Below are 15,696 nucleotides of genomic sequence, written 5' to 3'. Positions count from 1 at the left end.
TTTTAGCTTTAATTTACACATGCATATCCCCCCAAGCTGGGATGGGGAAGCAGGAAGGCATCCCAGCCCCTCAGAGCACTGCCTGGGGGGCATCCCTGAAGGGCAGAACCACTCCTCTCCTACCACACCTGATCCAGTCCCCTGGTCCAACCCTTCCTCCTCTCTGCTCTCTGTTGGTCTTTTTATTAAAACCTGGAGCAGAGAGTGGTTCTCATGGCCTCACTTCTGCCAGGTTCCTTATCAGATGTGGCTTGTACCTCAAAGAAGCAGAGAAACGGGCGAGCTCTTACCCTGATTTCTTTTATTTAGTTTCCTTTCCTGGCAGAGTGCCCTGCGTGACGGCACGCTGGGCTCCCAAATAGAAAGGAAAACGTTGCTTCAACTTAAGAATACCTTGTGTTCATGGTGGGCATGGAGGACAGCGTGAGCAATTAAAGTGGTGACTATCAAAGTCGTGCCTAATAAAGTCATCTGTGACTTGCTGAACTCAAGCTAATGACCATACAATGCATGGTTAATAACGGGCCAGCCATTAGCATGATGGTGAGGTGCTGCAGGTAGGCAATGCAAGGCAGGAAACAGTATCAGGTGTTTGACTGTTGAAATGGTCACTTGAAAATGTTATCCCTGTGGTGACTGTTTGAAGTTTATATTTTACTTCCAGTGGGATAAGGCTGGTGTTTGGAACTAAGTGCTGGGATTGCTTGGTGGTGCTGGAGCCCACGCATGGGGGTATTGTGTCTGATTCAGGAGCCAGCTGAAAGTTAGCAGAGCATCCCTGGGCCTCCATCCTGCTTGATAGGAGCTGAAAGGAAGAGAAGAGCTGAGGACAGAGAAGCAAAATAGGAAAAAGCAGGTTGAAAGTGTAGGCAGATTGATAGGATGAGAGGTAATGACCCTAAGTTGCAACAGGGGAGGTTGGTTATTAGGAAACGTTTCTTCTCCAAAGAGCAGTGATGCACCAGCACAGGTTGCCCAGGGAGTGATGGATGTCCCATCCCTGGAGACACTCAGGTCAGGCTGGATGGGCTCTGAGCACTGATGGGGCTGTGGGTGTCCCTGCTCATTGCAGGGGGTTGGACCAGATGGTCTTTAAGAGTCCCTTCCCACTCAAACGATTCAATGATTCTATGATCATGTCCATGGTGGAAAAAGCACCAGCTGCACCTCAAGGCCCAGCAGGCTTCTCCAAAAACCCACTGCAAGGGAAGAAGCAAACCCTTACAAATCCAGCAGTGAACCCATGTGTGGCTCATTCTGCGTTGGACCAGCTCCCACATTGCACTGGTGGAGGGGACAGGGTGGCACAGTGGCACCCTGGGGTGAGGGTGGGATGCGGTCCCTGGGGGGAGCAGCTGCAGAGCCTGCACTGGGCTGGAGGAGGAGCAGCCCCAGGATCACAGTGATCTCCTCGTGCTGCGTCTTCATCTCCAAGTGCTTGCAGCGTGCCCTTAGAAAGACGTTTTCCATATAGATTGTCCACCTGAGGATATAGAAGCCCTTTGTAGGCATTACTTAATTTAATTAAGTTTCACCGTGCTGCTTTGAGGCGAGGAAATGATACTCTGTGGGTTTTTTACACCTATGTAAACTGAGGTGCAGAAGTTGCACATCTGCTGGAGAGTCCAGAGGCACTTTGCAGGAGAGCTGCTGTCGAGGGTGGTGTTTCCTCAGGAAAGAAGAAAGAGAAGTCCTAAAAATCAGGAGGGAAAAATGCTAAGCCAGAAAAGCCTCAGAAAAGGGAAAATAATGTTTCAGAAAGCTACACATTGAAGCAATTTTAAGCAAAGCATTTGGAAACAAAGCGCAGCAGTTAGTTTAAAATTAAAATCTGCTGGTGAGGTTGAAGGGTGGGGAATAGGTTCTGCTTCAAACACCGCCATCTGAAACGCAGGTCAGCCCCAGCTTTAGGAAGGGCTGGGAGGATTTTCACTGCAAAATTTGAATTGCCAGAAGGCAAAGAGCATCAACGGGGGGACCGGGGAAAAGGAGAGGGCTGTAATGCGTCCGGCCTGGGAGAATCCCCAGCTCTGCTTAGAAAATGAGTTTTGTTTAGCTAAGCCCCAACTCAAACACACTTGAGAATGCAGAGTTTTACCAGGCGGGTATCGGGCTGTGAACAATTCTCTACTGTTGGGATGAAGAATACTGTGCTGTCACCCACATTTGGGGCACAGGCACTGTGCTCAGCCCCTGTGCGAGGCAGGCACGGCGGAGGCTCGAGTGCATTAGGAAACACCAACATTTGTGCACACAATACACAATGCCGCCCTCTTGTCTTGCCCTGCTCGCCCCTCTCACCACACAGCCGACCAGTACCGCTGGGTGATGTGCACTGACAATGGTCATCGTTCAAGGTGGTACCTGGAGGTGATCTCAGCAGTGCTGCCATTTGATGCTCTTCTGATAGCAACTGTTAGATACTGATGGGGTCTTTAGCTGTTTTGAGCTCCTAAGTCTCTGTCCCAGCTCCTAAGTCTGCGCTGCTGCCATCTTTCACAGGATAGAATATTTAAGGTTGGAAAAGACCTCTAAGATCCCCAAGCCCAACCCATGCCCACCGACTGTGCCACATCCCCACAGTTCTGAAACACTCCTGGGAATGGTGACCCCACCACCTCCCCAAGCAGCCTGTTCCTCTCCAGATTGGGGTAGGTGATGCTCTGGGAAGGTGCTGATCCACAGCTGCCCTCACACAGCCATGAGGAGGACAAGGGCTGGAGGTGGAGCACATCCCTTCCTCCTCAGCCTCCTCTTTCCCTCCAGCAATCTGCTGGAAGAGCAAAACGCGAGTTGTGGGGCACAGGCCAGACATGAGAGAGGTAGAGGAGAGGAAAGGGTGCAACCGTTACAGTGCAGTCTGTTGTACACCACATAGGACGAGACTCCATCTGCCATCATGGGGGCTGGCGAGGGGAGGTCTCCAGCCCCACATGTGGTGTTCTGGGGGCTGCACAAGGGTTAGCTCATGCACCCAGCCCACCAGACTCCATACAAAGGCTGTGATGCTCAGTGTCTCTGTGGAATCAGGAGCACTGAAAAGGCAAGTGCTGTTGGTCACCACTTTGAGGAGCAGGGGGTTTATCTGTGGGTAATTCATGGCTCACAGAAGCTGGGGAAAAGAAAGCAATAATTGAAGCTCATGCCCATTTAAAATACTTCACATCAGAACTGAAGAACTGAAGCTGTTTTTTCCATCGCAGAAATTATTTGGCCTTGAACCATACAGACCTCACTTGCTATTCTGCAATTGAAAAGAGTCTTTTGTGAGGAATTTTAAAAATAATTACTACAAAGCACTTCAAGAGGAATTCTGATTGTCGTCTACTTTTCATTTCATGCTTTCATGACATTTTTGTTCAAGGATGAATCTTTTATGAAATGTCTATTTTAGGTTACACCCTCCAGAACCTTATTATTTGCCTTAAAAAATCCATTGTGGGCAGGAGCATATTCTTTAAGCTCTCCCATTAGTGTAACTAAATTCATCAGAGTAATATTACTATTCATGCAAAATAGGTGTCATCTTTCTTTTAAACCTCTTGGCAAGTGGTTAAACTGATTTTAACAAGTATGCAGTGCCAACTTCTTAAAGCCTTGAAATGTCTGAAGATTCCCAGGCTGCAAAGGACTATTTACATGGTTGCAATTATATACATATCCCCTCTACTTACAACTGTCCCCTCATCACATAAGACCCTTGCAAATCCATTCTGACTTCAAAAGAAGGAGAAGCTCCTCTTCCAAGGATTCTTTTCCCCTGTTAGCACAGGTTGTGAGAGCCACTCGATGGATCTCAGGGTTGGCTTCCAGTCTCATGGGTGCTTCTCCCATTGAGAGAGGAAGTTAATGTGAGGTCTTCTGTTTTTGAAACCTATTGAAAATGTAGTTGTAGAGATAAAAGACAATGTTAGCGATCCCATTGCCCGTTCATGTAATGCTGTGAAAACACCGCAGGTGATGCCATGAAATCCCATGGGACACATTCTAAGCTGATTATCAGATTTACAAATTACACCTCCACTCTTTGACTGTCTTTACACGGCTGAGTTCTGACTTCTTTGGCACAGCAAGTGACTCTTACTGACCCTCGTGCGTGCAAAAGGAAGACTTCAAAGTTGCGTCCTCCATGCAGCTTCATGGGAACCAATTGTTTTGCTTTGTAGATATATTCAGGGAAACTATTTGCAAGTTGGTTTGGCGGAGGAGCAGAAACACACGACGTGGTGCAACCAGTTGTGGCTGCACAGGCAGAACCAATCTGCAGTCACTGCACAGAGCCGTGCATTTGAAATGCCGTTAAAAGATTAAAAGAGCTGTTCTCATCTGAGATCTGCAAGTCATTGGAATGCATTTGGGAGCTGCTCTGGCTTGAGCCCTGTGCCTTTATTACCCTTCCTCCTGGCCTGAAAAACTCTTGATGAATTTATTGCAATTCTGATTTTCCCAGGAAGGTATCAAGCTACAATGGGAGAATCCTGAGTTTACTCAGCATTCCTGCCATGTCTCTGCTCTTGTTGTGCAGGATGTCTCATGTGTTAGGAGGCTGCTATGCTGACCCAGCACAGTGAAAGGGTTTGGTCATGTGCTCTGGCACAGGAAGCACACAAGCTGATGTACCTATGGGTTTCCACCATATTCCTGTATTTTATTTTATCTTCTAAGTCTTCTGAGCTGGATTTGTCTGCAAAATGGAGTAATGCTTTCAGGAAAGTGCTAAAAGTTGTACGCGAGGCATGACTGTGCAAGTTCTCTCAGTGGTACCAATGTAAGTCAGAAAGCTGAAATGCTGATGGTTGCCTTGAAGTCAAAGTTGTTAACATCTCATGTTATGACTTGGGTCGTTGTTGAAAATCTGTATGTGTATACACAGACATAGTGTGGGGGGAGAATGGGATAAATGGTGAACCACAAAGCACTGATTCTATTTGGATCTAAATACTTTTGAAGTTCAAGAGTGCTCCCATCCCAGGAGCTGGTTCAAAGCCATCCCCACGTTGCGTGTACCTGCGTGGGGCGCTCGCTGCCATACCTGCTTGACTTGAAGAGCGACCAGAGCAGTATCTTTATTGCAAGCCTCTCATTAGGGGGAAGATGAATTACATAAAGTAACTCAATAGCTAACCAGGCTCGTTGCCATGTTCCTTTCCCACTTTCTTCAAAGGAAACATATCCTGTATTTTGTATGGATTCAAACCAAGGCACAAAGGGCAGCATGCACTCCTGCAAGCCCAGCAGCCAGATGCCATTCTGCAGTGTGGGACATGCAGAGATGCTGACTGCTACGTGCAATGTAGTCTGGGCAAGAAGTCTCTGTCTAGGTTCTCTTGTAATAAACAAGAATAGTAGTAAGAGTAATAATTTCACATGTTCATCTGCAGATAGGCAAAACGATTCCATTCTTCAGAGTTTAAAGACTGCTCAAATAGTTGAGTATTTCTGAAATTTCTGATGAGAACCAGATTTTCTCCCTGTTTAAGAAAACAACAAACACAACAGGCATATTTCCACCAACAGCAACCAGCCCGTGCTGTGCCACAGCTGGCCACAGCCTTGGGACTGGGAGACCCCAGCAGCCCCTGCTCCCTCATTTTGCTGTAAAGTGTCCCTCTGTGGGACCCTCTGTCCTTGCTGATGTATTTGGGTGAGTGGTGTTGCAAGAGAGTGCACGTCAGGGGTGTCCCTGATAGGGACCAGCTGCATTCGGGGTCTGTGCAAGCAGAATTGCAAAGGCAGAGTCAGAGCTGGCTTCCATTGGCAGGCCCATAAGGTTATTTTGTAAGGCACCTCGGAATACCTGGGGTTTGAAAGGAAGCTCTCTTTATAACGTACCAATCTCTGTTCTTTTCACAAAGTGCGCTGCGTTTATTTGCAAGGCTTCTGAGTGGTGTTTCATGGCTTAAATGGGGCCATTAGGAGATTCCCCAGGAGCTGCTAGCAGTGGCAGCTGAGGCTGTGCTGGATTCACAGCACCAGGTGTGCAAGCTGAGAGCAGGAGTGAATAGATGAGCTGGTTTGCTAGACACCGAGCCCTCAGTGACCAGCTCATGACAGCACTAATTAAGAAGCAGTCAACTCCTGCTTTCGAAGTGAAAATGCTGTCAGCGGGTGAAGGGAGAAATCCCTTTCCATTGGCAGTCGGTTAGTGAGACACTGCTGGACAGACGTGGGGAGAACACAAAGCCCTCAGCCTGTCCCTGTGCATGAAATGAGATGGGGATCTTTGAAGTGTACAAGTTCCGTAGCCATCACCTTCTGCAAGAAGGAGAGGAAGGCATTTAAGAACAGAACCAAATCGCATTTCCCTGATTTTCACTTTTTTTTTTTTAAACAAAGATCTTTTTATCTCACCAAAACACGTATCGCCGTAAACTATAAACTGTGGCATTGGCTGGCATAGCTCCTTCTGCAAGATCTCTGAATGGTTACGGGGGTTCTTCTTTAGCACTGATAAGATCCCTGAGTCCTTGTTCCTACCAGCAGCACCAAGCTGGCTCATACAGTTGTAGAATGGTTGGGTTGGAAGGGACTGCTCAGTCTGCCCAGGGCCCCTCCATGGCCTTGAGCACCTCCAGGGATGGGCGCCTACAGCTCTGGGCAGTGCCGTGGCTTCACTGCTGTGCAGATGGGTCCTGCCAGCTGCCCCAGCACAATTAGAAAGGAAGGTGTTGTCAATGAGCCTCGTGAGTGGTGGAGTTTCACCTGGAACATCCACCCTCTGAGCAGTTCCATGTAGCAGAGCGATGTCAACAAATTGGACAGCATTCAGAGGAGAGCAGTAAAAATGATGAAAGGGCCGGGCTGATTTATGAGGAAGGATTAAAAGAGTTACATGCGTTTAGCTTGGCAAAATGATGACTAAGGGTGGGATATGGTGTCTGTCTGTGAGTATGAGAGGGCTGTAAATACCCTGGGAGGACGGGAATTATTTAGCCCGGTTCAAGAGGGAGTAATGAGATTAAATAAAGGAAATAATCTTTGTAACTGGGTTGAAGGAAAAAATTCTTCATGGTTGGAGCCCATTTCCATGTGGAATAATCTCCCAAAGGAAATAGCTGAAGCCTCAGGACTTGAATTGTCAGAGAGGAGCTGGGGGAGCGGAGCGCCAGGGTTGGAAAACGCCGGTTCCTGTGCTTCCAGCCGTGCCATGGGAGCAGTGAGGATGTTTATATCCAGCCATTAACCGCTGCTTTGATGTGGGGAGGGAAGCAGAGGGGGAAGAGGGGGGAAAAAAAAACCCCAACAATTGTACAAATTATCTACGTACTTAAAACTGCAAATTCAAGAGGGAAGAAATTCAAACCGTTAGTGCAAGTTTCCCTTTGCCAAGCTGTCAGGAAACAACATGGCAGGGTTGTGAAATCCTCACTGCAGCCCAGGAGCACCGTGGTGAGAGCTGACCTGGAGCATCTGACGGCACAGGCTGAGCCCCTGCATGGCTGACGGGCTTGGGATGGAGAGGGAATCCAAACAAAGCAATCCGCTGGTTACCCAAATAGATCCTGATTTGCACAGCGTTTTTTCTAATGACAATTGTAAGAAGAGGTTTTCCCCCTGTAATTGTGAAAAGGGGGGAAAAAGTGGTAATAATACGAAGAGAGCGACTCCACGTTACAAACAAGAACCATATGTTGACTTATCATGGGAAATATGTAAATACAGGCTTGAGCTGATCCGGAGCACATGTTGTTAGTCATGAAGCAGCTATTTAAAATTCCACGGCTGGATCATTAACTTCACAGTATCCTTTATGGAAGACAACAGAGGGCAAATAATCAGAGTGGCACTGAAAATAGCCTTCTTCTGAAGAAGTCTCATTTCTCTGAGCTTTACAGGAAGGTCTCTGTGATCCCCCAGCTGCATGGAGTGCTGTTCCTCGGTGCTGGTTCACCATGGCCGGCACTGGGAATGGTGCTCAGATGTGGGGGCAGAGCTGCTGTGCAAAACATGGAGCGCTCACCTCTAGCTCCCACCTGAGATGGAGTTTGCCTGGAAGGATGCGGTGATTGATCTCAAACTTGGAGGGAGGTCTGCCCTACAACGGCTGGGGTTGGAAGGGACCTTACAGATCACCTCGTTTCTCTTGGCTGTGCAAAGCTTGGTTCGCTTCTTTGCTTGGCTGTTTTTAGCCATTCTGGGCAGTCACTTGTGTCTATCATCTCTTTACTTACACTGTTGATCCAGACAAGACGACTTCTCTCTAGGGCCAGCCATGATCAAAGGAGGTCTAGATTGAAAGAGATTCCATAATTAGGGAAAAACTCATAAAATGCAAGAAAGAGATCCTGGACCCCAGAGAAGGCTCTGCCTTAAGCAAACGCTTTAGAGTGGTGAAAGAATGGATTTAGACAAAAGCAGCAACCTGGCAGGGCACGGCCCCATCTCAGTCTCCTTCTAATGCTGTGCAAGAAGGGGTTGTGTCAGAAATCTCCATGGCATGCACTTGAGGGCCATGTGGCCACTTTTTGGCATTTCTGTGACCTCAGAGAGAGGTAGAGCAAAAGCTGAGCAGGCTGCAGGATTAATGGCATTGCTAAGCTGAGTGAATTGGGACCGAACATGTCAGCATCCTCAGTCTCCATCCCAGCAGGATGGTGTGACCCAGTGTTTTGCAAAAGTCCTCCTCCGCACATGCTTGGGCATTGCTCAATGCTTAAAAAAAAAAACCAAAAAACAACTTAATATCTATTTCTGTGTAAACTTGGACAACATTCAGAGCACGGCTCAGCCACCGAGGGCTCTGCTCTGCTGCCCTTGGGGCGGGAGGGAGGCTGCAGAGTAGGACTGGTGTGACACAGGGAGCCCATGGCAATAAAAGCAAGCTTCCAAAAACATAACTGTGGTGAAGAACAAACTGCTTAAGGTGACTTCCCCACCCAATTGGGGTATTCTGGGGAGGGAAGGAGAGAAAGGGAATAGCTGCCATCGTTTTGTTTCTCCTGTGCCACCAGCTTTGGGCCCCTGTGCCTCTGGGGGAGCGGTGGGCTGTGCCCTTTGCACTGTGCCAGTCGGGTTTCCTTGCTGATGCTCAGGCCGTGTCTTTTTTATTCTCCTTTTCTGCTATTGGCCTGGTTTGCTGCCCAATCCTGCAGGCTATCACAGGAGAAACAGTCTGTGAATGCAGTGCATCGTTTTTGTTCATGGGATTTCCCAGTGCTCTCAACCGTACACTGACAGCTCTGAATCTCAGGGGCCATTTGCAGTTTCACGCTCACTGAAGCCACTGTCCTGCACGAGGGCAGTGCCAGCTCAGGTGGGAACAGCAGTGGGGACAGCAGCACTGGGGCTGAGGTGCCAGCAGGAGGAGCTGGGCTTTGGGGCAGGCCCTGTGTTGCAGGTTTGATGTTTCCATCTGAATCCTCGAGGAGTTTCAGACCAGCAAGTGGGAAGCTGCAACCAACGCACTGCCTTCATTATCTCCTGATAGCAATGAGTTTGTTTAAACTTTCCTGACTGAGAGAAAACGTTTGCTTTTTTTATTTTTTCCTGCTCGCGTTCTGATGGTTTTGTTTCAATGGGGCATTTTTATGAGGAGGTTTTTATTACTTCGCTACGTTATTCATCTGCATTTTAATTGCACACAATAAAACTCGAAAGCTCCCAGCAGAGAAAATCCTATCCCACTTCCCACCCTGTCCTACTGGGGAGGAGTTGCTGAGGTCACTGCGTTTGTCAACATCCAGAGCCCTTTGTAGGCAATGCGCCGCTTTCCCTGCTGTAGAACAGTAATAACTTTAATTGGCACCGTCAGAAAGTTCAGTTGAAGCTGCCTTCATTTTCGGTGAGCAGGGTTTGCTGGGATGGAGCAGGTGGAGGTGGGATGAGAAAGCTGTGAGTGCTGCTGGGTCTGCAGTCATTGCAACCTTCTCTGAGAAACAGTGGTACCCGGAATAGCAGGGAGGGGATTTGCACACGTGAGCTGCTCTGCAGTGTAATAGCAATATCTGTGAGTCAGGGTTGGACCTTCAGGTACGTGCTTGGGCTCTGTGTGAGACATGGAGCTCATCCATCCATTGCTTCTCCCCTCTCCCAGCTGATAGTTCTGGGTTCAGAAGCAGAATTGTGAGGCAGCATTTAAATCAGCCGTGCTGTGAGCGCCGTGTATTCGTGCACCTGTGTTTCTCATCAGAAGTGCTACCAAAAGGGCTGGTTAAAAGTGCTTTGATCTGACTTTAAATATCCCCAAACATCGGGAACTGGAGGTATTTTAATCTGATTTTACTGGAACCGCGCCGATTTAAGGAAAACAGAGCCCAAAATTAAGTTTGTATTTTCTGTCAATCCCTGGAGTTTGGAAAGAGGAGATTTCTGCAGGGGAGCACCCCCAGCTCTGTATGCACAGTGGCACAGGGCAGCCCCTGCTGTACAATGAGCTGCTTCTCTGCCCTGCGTTGTTTCCTGGACTTGGGCACTTCTTTTCTTTAGTTTTTTTCTTTTTAATTCATCTCCCTAGCTATAAAGCACACAGTGTTTTATCCCATGTGCTCTCTTAGCACCCATCTGCCAGGTTTGCAGGGGAGCTGGGTAGGGCTGAGCATGGAGCCTGAATGAAACAAAGCCTGAATGAAGTCTTATTGCTCACTGAGCACCCATTTCCTGAACATCCCATCCCTGCTGGTGCTCCGGTCAGGCTGGGGGGGCTCTGAGCACCTGGTGGAGCCGTGGCTGTCCCTGCTCATGGCAGAGTGCTTGGGCCATCTGGGGCTCCTTCCACCTCAAACAATGCTACGATCCTCTATGATTTCCCTTTGCTGTTTGTCCCATCCCTGGCACAGTATTGGCTCTGTGATGGACAGGAGAACCCCCCAGCTTGGAGATTGGGCAGCATCCCTGGGGGTTCCTTTGGTCAGGAGCTGTTCCAAGGCTACCTGCTCAGCATGTTTCAGTTTGTTTTGCTTGACACTGACTTCAGTTCTGCTATTAATGTGCCTTTTGTAATGTCTTCTGTGCTGAATGGGTGATAGCCTCTGTTGCCGAGGGTTGGGTGGCTCTGAGCTGTATTATCTTCAGGTCTCCAACCAGACTTCAGCACTCCCTGCAGCCCCCAGCTCTTCCCTTTCTGTCCCAGGACAGTACGGGATGTTCCCAGCACTGCCACATGCCTCATACCTCATAGGGTCCCGTCCTCCTGCTTGGATCTCCAGCCCTTCCCCAGCTGCAGTGTGCTGCGGATCCCTTTCCCACCTGCTTCACTTCTTTGCTGGAGGGAAAGCTCTGACTTTGAGGTTTTTTGAGCAAATGAGGCTGGCTGAAACCACAGAGGGGGGTTAAAAAAAAAATTAAAAGCAATACGTAAGCACGGGAGAGAATGAGATCTTCATGGCAGGATGATGGGCTCATCAGAAACAAGGTGTGTGTCCAGGCAGGATGGGCTGAGGGTATCTGCTGCCCTGAGAAAACCCAACTGCTCGTTTTGGAGAGGCTGCATGCTGGGTTGGCCATGGACAGGGCCTCGTCCTGGGAAATAGGTGGGATAAGATTGAAAAGGTCAGGGTTTGGGGGCAAATGGGCATCTCCTGCCCTGGGGGGCATAAAGCACAGAGCGAGCTACTGAAAAGTGTGTTAAAAAGAATAGAGCCAAGCCCTTGTTGGAGAGCAGCTCTCCCAGCTCGGCCGTCTCTGCGATATTGTGCTTAACTTCAGTGTTTGATCAAAAACACAACAAAAAAAAGAGATAAAACATATAGGTAGAAATCAATGGAGCCTTTAAACAGTGCCCTGTGGAAAAGGCTGTGCTTTGCTGTTGTCTTTCTGAACCCCGTGAAACGCTGGGAAACTGTTTTTAATAAACAAGAGTTCAAACAGTGGGGCTCCGTAGCCAACAGTCACGCCTTAAACTCTAAACTTTACATGAAAACTCTCAGATCCCTTTGAACTCTTTTTTTTCTCCTCCCTGGCAGAGGATTCCAGTGTTTATGCATTTTTTTGAGATTGCTGGCGGGATCATGAGGAGGGTTTTAATATTTTTTTTTAAACAATCTCCTGCCTTCAGAACCCATTAATGCCCACTAAGAAACATCAAGGCGTTGCTTTGAAGTGCCTTCTGGCTACAGCCCTCTTACACTCTTTGGTTACTGTGCAATCAAATAATTAAATGGAGTCTAAAAAGAAAAAAAAAAATTATTTTACCTGGTAATTAAGCACCCCACGTTGGACAGTTGTGAGGGTTTTATAAAGGCACTGCTAGTCTACAAAGAGTTGAAGTACAAAAGCTCTATGTGCTGCTGGAGTCGGTGAGTAGGCACTTTCCCCCCATGTTGGCAACCTGTCCCACGGGCAAAGTCAGCACTGTCCCTCCTCCTCCAGCCCAGCCAGGCTCTGGGAGTGACTCCCAAGGGAGAAAGGATGGCTTCGATGGTCATAAATTAGCGAAGCTCAATTCTTCAACGCTGGTTGGTTTTTTTTTTCATTTGTTTGTTTGCTTTGGAATAAATGGTAAAGAAGAAAAAGTTGGAAATAGGTTTTTTTTTTTTTTGGTTGCTTCGTCAGATGTTGTGTTAGAGGCCAGAGGCCATCCCAGAAGGACAGGGAGTGGGGATTTGGCCACAAGAGGTCTCCAAAGGTTGAGGGTGTTGTGCTCCACACACTGCGGTTAATGGCTCCATTGGACGGCATGAGGCCGGAGCTCTCAGGGCTGTGCTCATCCCCTTCTGGGAGGTTGTGAAGGAGCAATGGGAGTTTCAGCGATGGCGTTATGGGAGCAGGGTGAGGACTGCTATGGGGTGTTGTCACCCAGCGCCCAATGGCAATTCCCTCCCTGGGAGGAGAGGGACAGAGTCTCCTCCTCACTCCCATGGGAGCTTTGTCTCCTCCAAGGAGCCGTTCTGGTCAAGGCTTTCTGAACCCTGCTTGTTCTACTTCCCAGAAGTTAGCTGAGAAAGTTCTCTCTGGTTCCAACCTAAATTGGCCCTTCCTTCCTGGAGCTCTGCTTTGATCCGAGCATTTGAATCTCAATGCAAAACTCAGTGTTTTTGGGTGGTTTTTGCATGGCAACAATGTGCTGCAAGCTTTAACCCCTCTCCAGCCACCCTGGCTCCATGCCCTCACACCCCATCTTCATTTCCAAATCATCCTTGGGTGCCAGCTGGTCTCATAGCATCTGTCCCAGGATGGACGCCCCAAATGCTTCCCTTTGCCTCCATCCTGCTGGGGCTGCTGGGAGGTTGCTGTGTTCGTGGGTGCGAATTGCTGCCCAGGGATGCTCAACTGTTGCATGTGCTGCTCCATGCACATCTCATGCACCCTGAGTCTGCCGGCATGATCCTTTAATGCTTTGACCCTCAGAGGAGTTGCTGTGGTTTGCCACTTGCTATGAGACGACTGGAAGGCATTGTTGTGCTTGTTGGGCTGCACAAAGCCTTCAGAGAGGTAAAGATTTTAGAAAAGAAATGCTTTCAGAAAAGGCACAAACCCTTTGCTCCAGGATCTGCTGCGGTCATCTGCAGACATTGGGGTTTTTGGAGGACTGGGAGGTTTTCTGTTGCACTCCTTGCTGTTCTTATTTTGGGTCCGGATGGAACCTGGAGGGGTACAGCCCCACAAAGTGGATACTGTAGGCCCCCTCCATAGGAGTGATTTTAGGACAAGACGTAATGGCCTTAAATTGTGACGGGGGAGGTTCAGGTTGGATATTAGGAACAGTTTGTTGTCTGAAGAGCAGTGATGCACTGGCACAGCTGCCCAGGTAGTGGGGGGGTCACCATCCCTGGAGGTGTTCCAGAACTGTGGGGACGTGGTGCTGAGGGCTGTGATCAGTGGGCACTGTGGGGGTGGGTTGGGGTTACTCGGTGATCTTGGAGGTCTTTTCCAACGTTGATTCTATGATGCTGAGCATCCCACTGGGAAGCAGAGTGGATGGAAGAGAAAAGCCAAGCCTTGGCCACGCATCCCGTTTGTTCTTTGACTTGTGGAGTATCCAGCAGGGGGGGAAGAGAGGTCTCTTTGAGCTGTCACAGGAGAAGGTGAGAACAAAGGCTGAGACCCCACGGAGGCAGCACCCCGGCTCCATGCTCCTGGGGGGGACAAGGCAGCACCGGAGATGGGGTACGGGTGCTGCACATCGGGGATGCTGAGGAGGTGGCTTCAAAGCAGGGTGAGCTGTGGGGTTCTGAGATGTTCCAGACTCCTGCAGGGCCCGAGACAAATGTTGAAAGCCAGAATTCCCAGAGGGTCTTTCTGTTTTCTTTTCTTTTTATTTTTTTTTTAAATATAAAGTATCTACCTGGCAAGTCTCACAGAAGGAAGCACTGAATTAAGGGAGACAGGGCTTAAGGGGCTTTCTTCCCTAAAAATAGATCCTCTCTGGAAAGAGACGGAGGACACTGCCCAGGGAGGTCAGCTGAAGCTGCCTGGATTTGTGCTACCACCTCGATCTGAGGTCCAGAATTAGCCTCTTCTCTCACTGCGTGGGGTTCAATGCTCCCTGGAGATTAAATGCATCACAACATTCATTTATTTTTAAAGAGAGCCTAAGACATATGACACACCATACTTTAAATGTTAGAAAAAATCAGCTTTGGACTCTTCCTTGTGATTTGCGGTGCGGTAATGAAGCAAGGGAAGGGTCTGGGCTGTACAAAGGGCTGGGACAGGAGTTGGGAAAGATGGAAAGGGCCTCAAATAAGTTTGCTTTTGCCATCCAAAAACTGGTCTGATCTTTACACAGAAGGAGGAGGAAGGTGATTTGCTTTAAACCATTCTCCAGCCTTTTGCTGCGTGGGTGTTTTCTGTGCTCTGCGATTAATAGAAGGTTTGGAAGCAATAGGATTGGAATCTCATTTAAAGACTGAACGTTCCTTATGTTTTTTCCCTTTTTAATTAATCTGAGGTTGCTCTTGGGGTGGAGCAGTTGGATGAAGGAACGGGAGGTTAATGCAAGGTGAAGGTGGAAGGGAGTGACATTGCTGATACACCACAGCCGGGCTGGACTGGGGCACCTGGGAGGAGCAGGAGGGAGTTTGCATGGGGCTTCTGCACTGCGAGGCACCCTTCGTCCCCAGTGCTGGCTCTGCTCCAATCTGTGGTCTAATTTATGTTTGTGAAGGGAGGGACAGAGGATTTTGTCATTGTTTTGGGGTCTTTGCTTTGCTGTCTGAGCAACCAGCATGCAGGAAAGCACCGCAAGGCTACAGAGAGGGCTGATGTGCTTGGGATGCTATCCGTGGTGTTGTGCTGGGGACCTCCTGGCCCCTCTGGCAGATGGCTGTCTGTAAGCAGTGCTGACCTGGCAGAGGAACCCCCCTGCTCCTCCCTCCTTTATCACTGCCCGCCCCATCCCTGCTGCTGCTCCCCAGTGCTGCAGCTGGGGTTGAACAAGAGCACTGCTTGCTCCTGCAGCCGGGGAGGCCGCGCTCCCCCGGACACGCGTATCTCTGTGCCATTAAAGCCGTTCGAGTTAACGCTTTTAGAGTTGTAACCACACAACTTTCCCACGCTGCCTTCACAGCGCAACGCCGACAAGACAGACCCGGATCAGGGGCCTCATCCCGCGTCAGGCTGAGAAACAAAACGTTTCTGAAGCGCTGAAGGTAGCAGAACATTTTCCGAGTGTCACATTTTAAGGTTGCATCTAACGATCTCCATGTCCCACTTATAATTGAAACAGAAGAGAGTGTTCACTTTTCATTCATTTTTAAAAGACTATTCAAATACCCTTTCATCTCCGCTAAACAGCCTGCCATGTATTTGAAGCCATTT

Source organism: Gallus gallus, chromosome 18 (assembly GCF_016699485.2).
Source record: "Gallus gallus isolate bGalGal1 chromosome 18, bGalGal1.mat.broiler.GRCg7b, whole genome shotgun sequence".
Classification (NCBI taxonomy): domain Eukaryota; kingdom Metazoa; phylum Chordata; class Aves; order Galliformes; family Phasianidae; genus Gallus; species Gallus gallus.
This window is presented reverse-complemented; position numbering follows the sequence as displayed.